Here is a 12,650-nt window from a genome sequence, read left to right as displayed (position 1 = left end):
TTCATTTTAAAGGGATTACTTTATATTCTGGTCTTTCATGACTAGTTCAGATTTTAGATTACTGAAGGATTCAGACTAAATAGGTACTTAGTTCAGTTTCTTATTAAATCATGTCAAATGTTTTAATACTGGCTTTACAACTCTGTCTCAGTTCATTTTATCCATGCTGTTCTTTGTAGAAAATTCATAGTATACTAATACTGAGACACATAATATGAATATTTTTATTCTAGAATCTCAAAACTGGCTAATGCACAAAATAATTTACCAGATGTAACTGAGAAATACTGTACTTCATATTTTATAAATTGAAAAACCAGTTCACCAAAAAAACATTAAAATAAGCTAGTAGGAGATTAATGTTACTTACTTTATAAACTCAGAGCTGAGATCATCAGTGAGTTTAAAAAAATGCAACAAAGAAAACCTTATGTACCCAGATGATGCCAATATCGTCAGGTGATATGGTCACACAGGCCAAAACACCTGGTCAATTCAGTAAATAAAAATGTTTAACCAATTTTTATTTCAATCAGGAGAGCACACTCCGAATCTCAAATATTTCTAGACTTAGTTTCTAGTTCTGAATTATTAAATTTGAGAAGTTAGTAAAATATTAGAAAAGTTAGATAATGATTATACCCCCCAAATCTTACACAGTGTTCTTACCTTTAGTCTTTCTACACTAAATTATTTTTGGCAAAGCCTGTACTCATAACTTCTGTATCCCTCAGTCTGGATTAGACCAATATTCTGTATATTGTTCAGTAAATGAAATGTTAATTTGTATTGAAATATGATGAATATATAACTATGATGTATATTTATATCATATGTGAATCACTTGATTTATGATCAAAAAGGAGAAGAAGAAAGAAAGGGCAAAACCAAAAAAGCACAGTGCTATCTGGGTCCACCTCTGTTAAGGGCTTTTTTCAAATTCTGGCATCTTTCACATATCATTGCATCTTATTGGTCACATAAATGTATGGAGGTGGGAAAATTTTTATGCCTAACCAAGTACATTTTTCATCTTGTCAATACAGAGGAGAATGGAGAATGATATTGAGTAAGTAACAAGCAAACTCTAACAAGAAAAAGCAAAATAAACAAACAGCAAACAAAATCCTCCCTGGGAATTTACGTGTCTTTACAGTGTACAGTCAATTCGAGCCTAGCATGTCCCACATTTGTATTCAGCTTCTTCTCCCTTATGCCTTTTTTCCCCCTAAGTACTGGGATTGAACCCAGGGTTGCTTTACTAAGCAGCCACAACCACACCCACACCGTGGTACATTTTTTTTTTTTTTTTGAGATGGGTCTAATTTGCCAAGTGTATGCCATCATCATGCCTCAGTCTCCCAAGTTGCGGGATTACAGGTGTTTGCCACTGCACCTGACAATGCTCCCTTCTTTTGCAGTGGTTCCATTTCCATGATTAGCATCACCTTGTCAGAATTGCTGGAGACATCTTGATTCCAATCTTTCACATACAATCTGAGTTAATACATTTTATGTAGCTTTAGTTTCTATCTCTAATATCTGTTCCTTTTCACAATGTTTATTTATCTATACCTTGAAGAGATTTCTTGATTTCTGGAAATCAATCTTTTCTAATTTTATTGCTTTCTTAGTTTTCATATTCATCTCATCTCCACTCTTCCCCATCCCTGACTCCTTGACCATTCCTTCTCAGTAACTTCTCTGGATTCCACAGAAACCAGCCCTGCTCAAAATTTTAAAGATAAAGCACGCAACATATACTTAGCCAATCCCATCCTAATGGATGCAAAGAACGTTTCAAAAATAATCAGATAGACTTGAATATCAGCCCTGTACATACACTTTTTCTGTGAATGCTGAGATAATGGACACCTTGCTTCTTATAGCCAAAACAATCCTACTGATTCAGTCAGGCAATTTCTTGTTTAATTGGAAGAAGAAAGTAGTATATTCATGAGTCCCTAAAATATTGAAGGTCAGAATTTGAAATAACCATGAGACTGGAGCATTTGAAAATGAAGATGGTACAGTGTAGTGATTTGCTTATCAAGGTACTGACTCCTTAAGAAGGGTGACCATAAATCCTGATTGGATTGGGAAGATCACCAGTTTATGCCTCTTGCACCAACATGATTATTAATAGCTCCACATTATATAATTGAGTATCCCAGTTTGGACAAAAAAATCATATAATCACTGAACCAATAAGGTATTCAGGACTCAATCATTGTCTTTGGTACCAACTACCAATAATTTTGGTAGCTTTGGTACCAACTACCAAGTGAAATGTAATTAGAACTATCTCTGTGCATAATAACTAGGAAAAAATCTTTACCCTAAAGAAATAAATATTAACTTTTGCATAGTTTTTCTGGTTTTCTGAGCTATCTTAACACATCTTTACTCAGCTAACCTCTCAACAACAAGCACCATGGGCACTTAAGATCATAATTGTTACCTGCTAAAGTAATTGAGTGGATGCAAAAATAACTTGTCACTGAGGCATTACTATACAGGGTTTTAAGCATTCCAAGATATTCTTTGTACCTTGGAATCTTCTCTTCTGATGTGATATCAGATATTATCTAGATATTTAGAGAAATACTCGTAATCAATATGTATGTTTCCACCAATTCTCTATACAAGTGTAACAAAACCTGGAATGAAATTTGGAAATGATAGTTTATACTAAAGTCTTTTTAAAAAATTACAGGGCTGGGTTTGTGGCTCAGTGGTAGAGTGCTTACCTGGCATATGTTAGGCACTGGGTTCGATCCTCAGCACCACATAAAATAAATAAATAAATAATTACTTTGCCAGAGTAAGGAGCCCATGTGATCCATTTGACAAGGCATTGAGATAAGAATTTAGAGATGTAGCTTTAGAAACATGTTCTATCTTATTCATTGCCATTGTCTCCCTGTTTAGACAGGACAATCACTGTAGGGTGACTATTCATTGAATCAATGAATGGTGTCAACTGACCTAACTTAAAAACGTTAATCCAAAGCCATATAGACATTTTAGTCTCAGTTGCCTCATCTGCAAAATGAAACTAAAATTATGTACCCCACCTACCCTATAAATTTGGTAGGAGGATCAAATAAGTAAATTGTGTGAGAAGGTAACAGAAATACAAAATTGTATACAATACTAAGTGTAATTATATACAAAAGAATGCAAATGTTACAGCATCTTTCAACTTCTATCCAAGTAATAGATATAACTGATTTACAATCACCAATAATATGTTTCATCATATATATATTATAATATATTGTAATCAATATTAACATAATACCAATATGTTAATATAATATTGTTTTTTTCCTTTTAAAAACATTTTGAAACAGATTAAATTATTCATCAGAGAAATCATATATATACATACATATATGAATTTTACCCCAAAATTTATAATTATCTCTATTATTTCTTGAATTGCAATTCTATGTATTATCACACAAGGCAACTAATAGCATAAGTCTATTTTTATTATGTATCAAAAACAGAAAATATTTATTTGTCAGACTCAAGCATTTAATCTTACAAAAACAACTTATAAATTCTCTTAGAAAATAGACTTCAACAAACAGGAAGCAGAAACTTGAACAAACAAACCACCTTTCTGCTTGCTCTTTTGGACTAAAATCAAAGTGCTTTCTAGTGGCAGAATATTTTATTTAAAATTTCCCTTTCTGGAGTCTTTAATATTAAAGAGAAATTTCAGGCAAAATGGACATATTTATAGAACCAGAACACATATTATATTGAATAAAAAATTATGACTAGCAATGTAGCTTTGCCACATTTCAACAGCTTTACAAAAGCCAGCTTCTCTCATGGTGCCTCATTTGTGGTTACCTTTTACTTTATACCTAACCACTCTTTTAAAGCCATGTTACAGAAGCTATTAGCAAACTCTCTTGAGGAACTAGTTTAACAAAAGGCAAAGGGTTTCTCTAGACCACCCAGGTGCCAATCAAAGCAATATAGGCGGTTGGAAATTTTTCCTTAGACTGAACAAGCAAACAACCCATAGGACTAAGGAACTATCAAGCAGCTGAGACACATGGAAATTTTGTGACTCAAAGAGCAACACTGGAGTCCTTGAGAGAATGAAGTATCTAGGAAAAGGGTTGCAGGAAAAGACATTTGTGCTATTCCCACTGTCCTGGACTTAGATCATTTCATATCAGAAAGGAAGAAAAATAAAATAATGTATAAAGTAAAAAACGTTCGGTGATTGATAGGGTGTGGATAGAAACAGAAATAAACCTATGTCTGTAGAAAGAGCAGGCGTGGGAGAAGGATAAGATATTTTTATTAAGAGCTTAAGTTCAGTATTGAAATGGAAGCTAGCAATAAAATTATGTTTGATTAATTTATTTATTTTAATTAGGTGTATATGACAGCTGAATGCATTTGATTTGTTGTACACAATTGCAGCACAACTTGATATTCTATGGTTGAAACACTATATAGTGCCATACCATATGTGTAGTCATACATGTCCACCTCATTCCACCATATTTCCTGCCCCCATGCACCCTTCTTACCCTTCCTCCCCTTTGCCCAATCAAAGTTTCTCCATTTTTCCCATGCCTCTTCCTTTCCCCTTATGGATCAGCATCCACTTACCAGAGAGAACATTTGGCCTTTGACTTTTTGGAATTGGCTTATTTCGTTTAGCATGATATTCTCCAACTCCATCCATTTACATGCAAATGCCATAATTTTATTTTAATGCTGAGTAATAATCCATTGTGTATATATACCACAGTTTCTTTATCCATTCATCTATGGAAGGTCATCTAGGTTACTTCCACAGTTTAGCTATTGTGAATTGAGTTGCTATGAACATTGATGTGGCTGCATTACTATAGATGCTGATTTTAAGTCCTTTGGGTATAGACGGAGGATTGAGATAGCTGGGTCAAATGGTGGTTCAATTCCAAGTTCTCCAAGGAATCTCCATACTGCCTTCCAGATTGGTTACACCAATTTGCAGTCCCACCAGCAATGTATGAGTGTGCTTTTTCTCCTGCGTGCTTTCCAACATTTATTATTGTCTGTATTCTTGATAGCTGCTGTTCTGACTGGAGTGAGATGAAATCTTACAGTAGTTCTGATTTGCATTTCTCTAATTACTAGAGATGTTGAATAATTTTTCTGAGTTTGGTACTATGATCAAGCATGGGCATAATTTTTATAAAATAATTTTATATTTTCTTAAATAAGAACAATTTATTGCATGTACCAGTAAAGAATAGAAGGTATTAAAGCCCTATAGGAATACTGTCCATCTCTTTTTCAGTCACTGGATAATCATTTATATTAAGAGGCCCAGAGGATGGGTTGGGGTTGTGGCTCAGAGGGAGAGTGCTCATCTAACATGTGTGGGGCACTGGGCTTGATTCTCAGCACCACATAAAAAATTGAAATAAAGATATTGTGTTCACCTAAAACTACAAAAATATTAAAAAATAAAAAAGAGGCCCAGAGGCTAGATGACACTGGACCTTGCATATATGGCTGGAGCCTGTGTTGTGGTTTAAATCCCCAGGGAGACCATCAATACCACTTTCCTGCAACCAGAGAGACCACAGGTCTAAGACCAGGAATACCACCTACAGAGGAAGCCATGGTTTCACACAGAGGGGCTTTGTAACAAAAAGAAGAGAGTAATAATTATCTATCCATTAGAAAGGGAGACAGAGTGGGTAGCCAAGGGGAGCAGGAAGCACAGCTGGATATGCCTCTGAAAACCAGGTGAACATCCTGGAATGAGGATGAGGCAAGCACTGTGGATAACAGCCCAGGGACTTGGACCATTTGATGTTGGTTTTGAGGCCATACATGCAGATGTGGTGCAGCACCACAGGGCTCTGGAGGAATTGGTTATTTTATTAAGCAAGAAAATATATCACTTGAACAAAGAACAGTTCTTTGTATTATTTCAGTTTAAAATGCAATTGGTAGGGGTAACGATATAGAAATTCCATGGATCTTTACTGACTAGTTTCTGTATAAAGTTTGACTGTTTTGTCGGATGAGAATATGTAATTTTATTGGCATAAGTTTAGAGAAAAAAACTAAAATATCGGCCCATTTTGTCCCCCTGCCCCGAAAAAAAAAAGCAAAGTCTCTAGGGAAGTAGGAAGAATCTGTTATTTCCCTTAATCCTCTAGTACCAAGGTTTAACAGGCTCTTAGACATTGATCAGAACCATCTGAGAGTGGTAAGTGGGTCAAGTCTTAACTTTCCCAATTTGCAGTCTATCCACACAATGGAGCATGTGGGTGAGGAAGCCTGTTAAGGAGCTCATTTTCGTCTCTATAAAAGGAATTACGCATGGGCATTGATGGAAGAACAGTTAGGCTTTTAATACATAAAGGATCTGTTCCACACAGATACAAAAATGTAGGCACTGTCTGTCATCTCCAAAGAGCAGTTATATCAAGCGGGAAGAAATTCCTCCCATCTGTGAAATAGGTCATTTATCCACCACTAGATAGTTTGGTTGATTCCTTAGATAGTGATTCAGGGGTTTTCCGGTGTTTTATTTAGAAATACCAGATGTTAGAGCACAAGCAACTATGGAAGATTATGGGTGACTTTCACAGTGGAAAAAGTAGAATTATTTTTTCAAGGAAAGGAATAAGCACTTGCTCAATAAAATAAGATAATCAAAAGCAGAAAGATTTTAAAACCTTAGTAGAATGGAAATGGGGTCACACAGTAGAAATGGTTTATTTGGTTAGTGTATAAAATTCCAAGTAGAAGTGGGCTAACAACAATCTTTCCATATCCATGTTAGACATTTTGGGGAGCTCAAATTGTCACCAGAGGAATTTTGGCCAAAGAAAAATGATAGATATGTTATTCTTGAGGGTTTTTTTTTTTAGCAGAATAGATCTGAATCCAGGTAAGTATACCTTATTTTAAATAACTATTAATATTGAACTCCTTAAGGTATTTTCCCCCTAAATGTATTTTATTATTTTTGGACTTTGTCTGATATATATGTAAAATATAGTCATATATGTAAATATATGTAAAATATAGCCACTCCAACTATATAAACCCATGTAATATTTTGAATCAGTAGCAAGAAGGGTAATGGAAATATTATTACTGCCAGCATATAGGGCTTTCAAATCATGTATTGCCAGTTTACATGCAGTGCCCTTTACAGTTCTAAAAACCCACAAGGAAATTCTAATTTACAATTGACTGCAGCACTTAATACCCATTAGGTAGCATCATGCTACTAGTATATTCAGCTTGATAACTAGGGTCAGAAGGAGGCAGCCTGGTATAGTAAATTGATCCTGGGCTTGAAGTTAAAGACTTCAGGGTAGTTTACCTGGAATCCACATTCAGCTGCTTACCAGCTGTTGGAATTGGCCTAGTTGCTTAACCTTTTCATCTCATATTCTTTATCTGTAATGTGAATAACAAGGTTCTCTTGAATAATTTTTGTGAGCTCATTTTTTAAAAAAATGAGCTGTCTGGGCCATATAGCCTGCTTAATAACTTTTTCCTTTGCACATTTTCTATGTTGCTTAGCTATAAAATATCCTGAAAGAATGTTCTTTGGTTTCAGTTTATCCTCTAGGAAAAGAAAAGTATGAACCACTTACTGAGGAAACTGGAAAAACTACATCTAAACACCACTAAATAATGTTAATTTTCTAGCATGTTTCAAATCAGTACCTTTACTCAAATACAAGAGAATTACATGCAGAGTAATTAGTACCCATTAAAAAGAATACAGGCATGCCATCTTCTCACAATAACTTTGTGACTTTAACTCAGTTGTTTAAATGTGATATTAAAGAAGCTGAAGCTGATGTGAGAACTCAAGTGACCTTTGCCTTTAAATAAGACCTCAATCTGAAAAGACAAACGTTGTATTCTCTCGTACGTGGAATATAAAAAAGTCACAGTCATAAAAACAGTAAAATGGGGTTTTCCAGGGGCCAAGAAGTGGGGGAAATGGTCAAATAGTACCAACTTTAACTTACAAGATGAATAAGTTCTGGGAACTATTGTCTAAAGCATAGAGTTTTACATGTACTAAAGCTATACAGGATGAATTCATCTCAGTCATAATACATGGAAATATTTATGACTGTCAATATAGGTATTAATCATATATTTGTCTATGTTAACTAAGATAACGGCAAAGAAGAATTTTAGCTACATAGGTTAATCATAAGGGCTAAGAGAATATCATACTGGCCTCAGGTTAAAAAAAAAGTGAAATCCAAAATTCTGAGCTCTATCAAATGAGGGGTGTGAGTAGTCTCAAGAGAAAAAGTAGTCTCAAGGAACAATTTCTCATTGCTCTTGTCCAAGGAACTTGCCTGTTGATCTGTTTATCTTAGATTCTAGGAAAGTAATTGCAACTATCATAGGTGAGGCCTTTATTCTTCAACTCTGAAAAACCATATGAGCACCAGAGCCAAGTGAGGAAAACGTATTTTGTCCTATACTCTTCTCCTCCGCGATCCCCGGGCAAATAACGTTAGTGGACGAACAAGTAGCCTTTGAAGTAAATCACACTCCTGTGCATTTTTTTCCTGGTATTCCTGGTACCTGAGCTTATTCCATGTTCCAAACATCCTTATAGAACCTTTAAGAGCTATGTCATTTTATTTTTTCTACAACCTTAACAAGAAAGTTTTTTGTTTTGTTTTTGTTTTTGTTTTTTTTTATCCCAGTTTTACAGAGGAGAAAATGAAGCATGGAGCTAAGTCATAGAGCTATTGTTCTGGTTAATAGGCCACAGAGCCACTGTTCGGTAGATAGGTTTCAATATCCATGTTCTTAATCACCAAATAAATGATAAAGTATCCTAATTATGACTTAAGAACCCAAATACATGCTCTACCTCTTCAAAAATACATGCTTGTTCAAGTACACCAGATATAAAGGTGCTTAAGGGCTATGTCAACTCCCCTATAGGAAAGTTCATTATAGTTTAATTTCATGCATAATTTGATCCTGTGATTGACAGAATTATGTCCTCTCTTTGATTTTTTCAACAACCTTAACAACCTTTCCAAGATGACTACATCCTACTTCAAAGAACCTGTGGACTATGTCAGGCTACATGACAAAGGGAAATGAAGATTGCACGTGAAAGTAAGGTCATTAATCAGTTGATTTAAGACAGGAAGATTATTTTAGATTATGCTAGTGGACTCTATGTAATCATAAGGCCCTTAAAAGTAGAAGAGGGAAGGAGAGATCAAATTGATGTAATGTGAGAAATACTTTAACCCTCTGTTGCTGACTTTGAAGATGGAAAAAGGTGGTCACAAATCAAGGAATACAGGTATCTTTAGGAAGCTAGAAGAGACAAACAGTTCCCAATAAAGAATTGGAGCCAACAAAAAGATTGCAGTCCTGCCAACTCTTTGGCTTCGCCCAATAAGACCCATTTCTGACTTCCAACTAGCATAAATGTAAGGTAGTAAATTTCTTCTGTTCTAAGTCACTAAATTTGTGATAATTTGCTACAACAGCAATTGAAAACAACATTTCTAAAATAAAGATATAACAATAAAATAAGATGAAATACCCCAATGTGTTCTCTTTAATGTGATTCTCTAAAGGGATTTACCAAGTAATTAAGAGTATGCTTTCAGAGGCCCAATTCAAACCTAGTGAATTTAGGGTGTCTTATCTTTCTCTTGCAGTTATAGCTCTGGACCTTAACGTGCCTGTTAAGCAAAGAAAAAGTACATGACTAATCTGAATGTGACCTCATCATAATCTTTACTTAATTTTAAACCTTCCTTCTTATTAGCAACAGTACAGAGTGTTTCCCTTATAAATGGGCCTCATCATGCCAATATTCATTCCTTTCAGAATAAAGATTAATTGAATACAATAATTAGGGAAAACTTGTTAAGGTCTGTAAACAGTTGCGGGCTCTTCCCCGCCCCCCTGCCCAGGGGATCGCCACTGTGAGCCCAAATGTAGACCTGACCTGGAGGCACAGTCTCGCAGGCTTTTGCTCCCTGTGCCCGGAAGCAGTTTGTGCCCTGGGGACTCTCCCCAGGGCCATCTGGGGCTGCCTGGGATGCTACAGCTGGCATAAGATGCTACTGGCTTCCCTGAAGTTTGATCATTTCCAAGGCCAGTAACTACAATGGGTCTCCCACACCTGGAAGCTAATGAGTAATGAGTACTATTAAGGCTTATTTCAAATGTAAAAAACCTTGAGATAATGTACTAAATTGTTCAGAAGGTTGTTTTCTTAGTGAAATGCTACAGGATTTTCTTTAGCCATCCGGAGTTCCTGCCTTCGTCCCAGTGCGGGTGAAAACAAAGGTGAAAGAATTTACAGTGTTGCTGAGAACTGGAAGAAACTTCGACTGAGAACCCCGAGGAGACTTCAGAGCTGTTGCTGTTTCTGCTGCTACAACTTAAGCTAGCTGCCTGCAGAACTTACCTGGACTGTGATTTACCTGGACTGTGAGTTAAACTATTGAGACACTGTTTTACCTGGACTGAGACAACAAACTATAATTTACAACAAATTGTAACTCGGTATCTTTGCAAACAGTTTCATTGCTGGTATAATTTTTCCAAGGGCTTCTTGCATGGAGCCATCAATTGGCTTGGTATTGTAACATTTTGTATCCTCCCTTTCTGTTTCTAGCAGGTTATTTATGGTGTTTCTGTAAAAAACACTATGGTCCTTATTTAAATTAAACAAAAGTGGGAAATGTTAAGGTCTGTAAACAAGTCAGATTGGCACCTGTTATTTTGCCAGAGAAATGTTAGAGTCTGTAAACAAGTCTGCATGGTGCCTGGCAAAATGCCAGAGGGAGTGGTTTGTGAAGTAACAAAAGCAAGCCATTAAGTGTGGAGATTCCTTATTGGTTGACTGCTGTATCTATTTTATGCTAATTAGATAAGCTGTGTAAAATGTATAAATATTGCTCAGATCCTACAATAAACGGCTCCCATCCCTGCTGCATCAATGTACACAAGTTATTCGTCACCCCCCGGTTATTTTGCCCAGGCAGCCCGGCTGCGGCAAAAACTGACTGTTCTCATTGATGATTTCAATAGGAAATATCATGTGCCTCTTGTCCATCATCATTTCACTAAAAAGCTCTGAATCAATACATTGTAACTGAATGATTTAAACTCCAAAGATCATAATCAATTTTTGGTTTTAAATCTTACACACAGGAATAACATCTGAAAATGTTATAAATTAGGGGTAATTAAAAATATTCTTGTGGTTCATGCCATCTGCAGAAACTCCATAATAAACTCTGATTGATGATTTCATTTTAATCACAACACTAACAGTTTATAGGTAGGGTCAGAAAAACACTGCCAGTAGAACAAAATCTGGCATGTCACCCAATGTTGAAAAAGCTTTATGGGACACAGCCACATCCATTGTTTACATATTATCTGTAGCAGCTTTCACAAGGTAACAGCAGAATTGACTCATGTTATCAGCAGAGACTGTATGTCCCAGAAAGCTTAAAATACACTCTGACCCTTTAAAGTTTTACCACCTTTGCAATGTAAGCAGCAACTTCAGAGATGCTATCTTATTTTTGATGAGATGCTGTCTTATTTTTGATCTTAAGTATTTAATTATAATTTCCATTGTGGATGAAACTAGTCCCTCCAATTTCTGATATTTAAGTCATTTAAAAATTCACAAATTGCAAAAAAAGTTAAAAACACAAGGTAAGAACACATACTTTGTCGATTTTCATGAGAAAGTATCCAAACCATGGAATTAACATGCTAGATTAAGAAAGGATCTCTTTTGATCTCTTTTGGAGCATCAAAAAGTAACCAGTAATGGATTCCAAAAAAAATCCCATTGCCTTTTCCATATCACAAAGAAAAGTCTCTTTGGATAAAAGAATGGGTGGAAGAAGTAATCTGAGAGGGAAATCACCATTGAAATTTTAGGGTAAGATCACTGGCAGTAGTAATACAATAATATAGTTAAATACACAAAAATATTAAAAAAAATATATTAGTGAAATAATCCAATGATGATCTCAGTTTGAAATTAGATTAGCAAGTAGAGAGATGGGAAAAGTAATAGAATCCTTATACATAGAATGTAGTCAAACTATATTTCAGGGCTGGGGCTGTAGGTAGCTCAGTGGTAGAGTGCTTGCCTAGCATACATGAGGCACTGGGTTCAATCCTCAGCACCACATAAAAATAAACAAATAAAATAAAGGCATTCTGTTCATCTACAACTACAAAAAAAATTTTAAAAAACTGTATTTTAGATATAGTCCTAGAAGAGGAATAGCTGGGTCAAATGGTGGTTCCATTCCCAGTTTACCAAGGAATCTCCATGTTGCCTTCCATATTGGCTGCACTAATTTGCAGTTCCACCAGCAGTGTATGAGTGTACCCTTTTCCCCACATCCTCGCCAACACTTGTTGTTGTTTGTCTTCATAATGGCTGCCATTCTTACTGATGGTATCTTAGAGTAGTTTTGATTTGTATTTCTCTGATTACTAGAGATGATGGGCAATTTTTTGTATATTTGTTGATTGATTGTATATTCTCTTCTTAGAGGTGTCTGTTCATGTCCTTAGCCCATTCATTGATTGGATTATTTGCTTTTTGGGTG

Source organism: Callospermophilus lateralis, chromosome 7, assembly GCF_048772815.1.
Source record: "Callospermophilus lateralis isolate mCalLat2 chromosome 7, mCalLat2.hap1, whole genome shotgun sequence".
NCBI classification, from domain to species: Eukaryota; Metazoa; Chordata; class Mammalia; order Rodentia; family Sciuridae; genus Callospermophilus; species Callospermophilus lateralis.
This window is presented reverse-complemented; position numbering follows the sequence as displayed.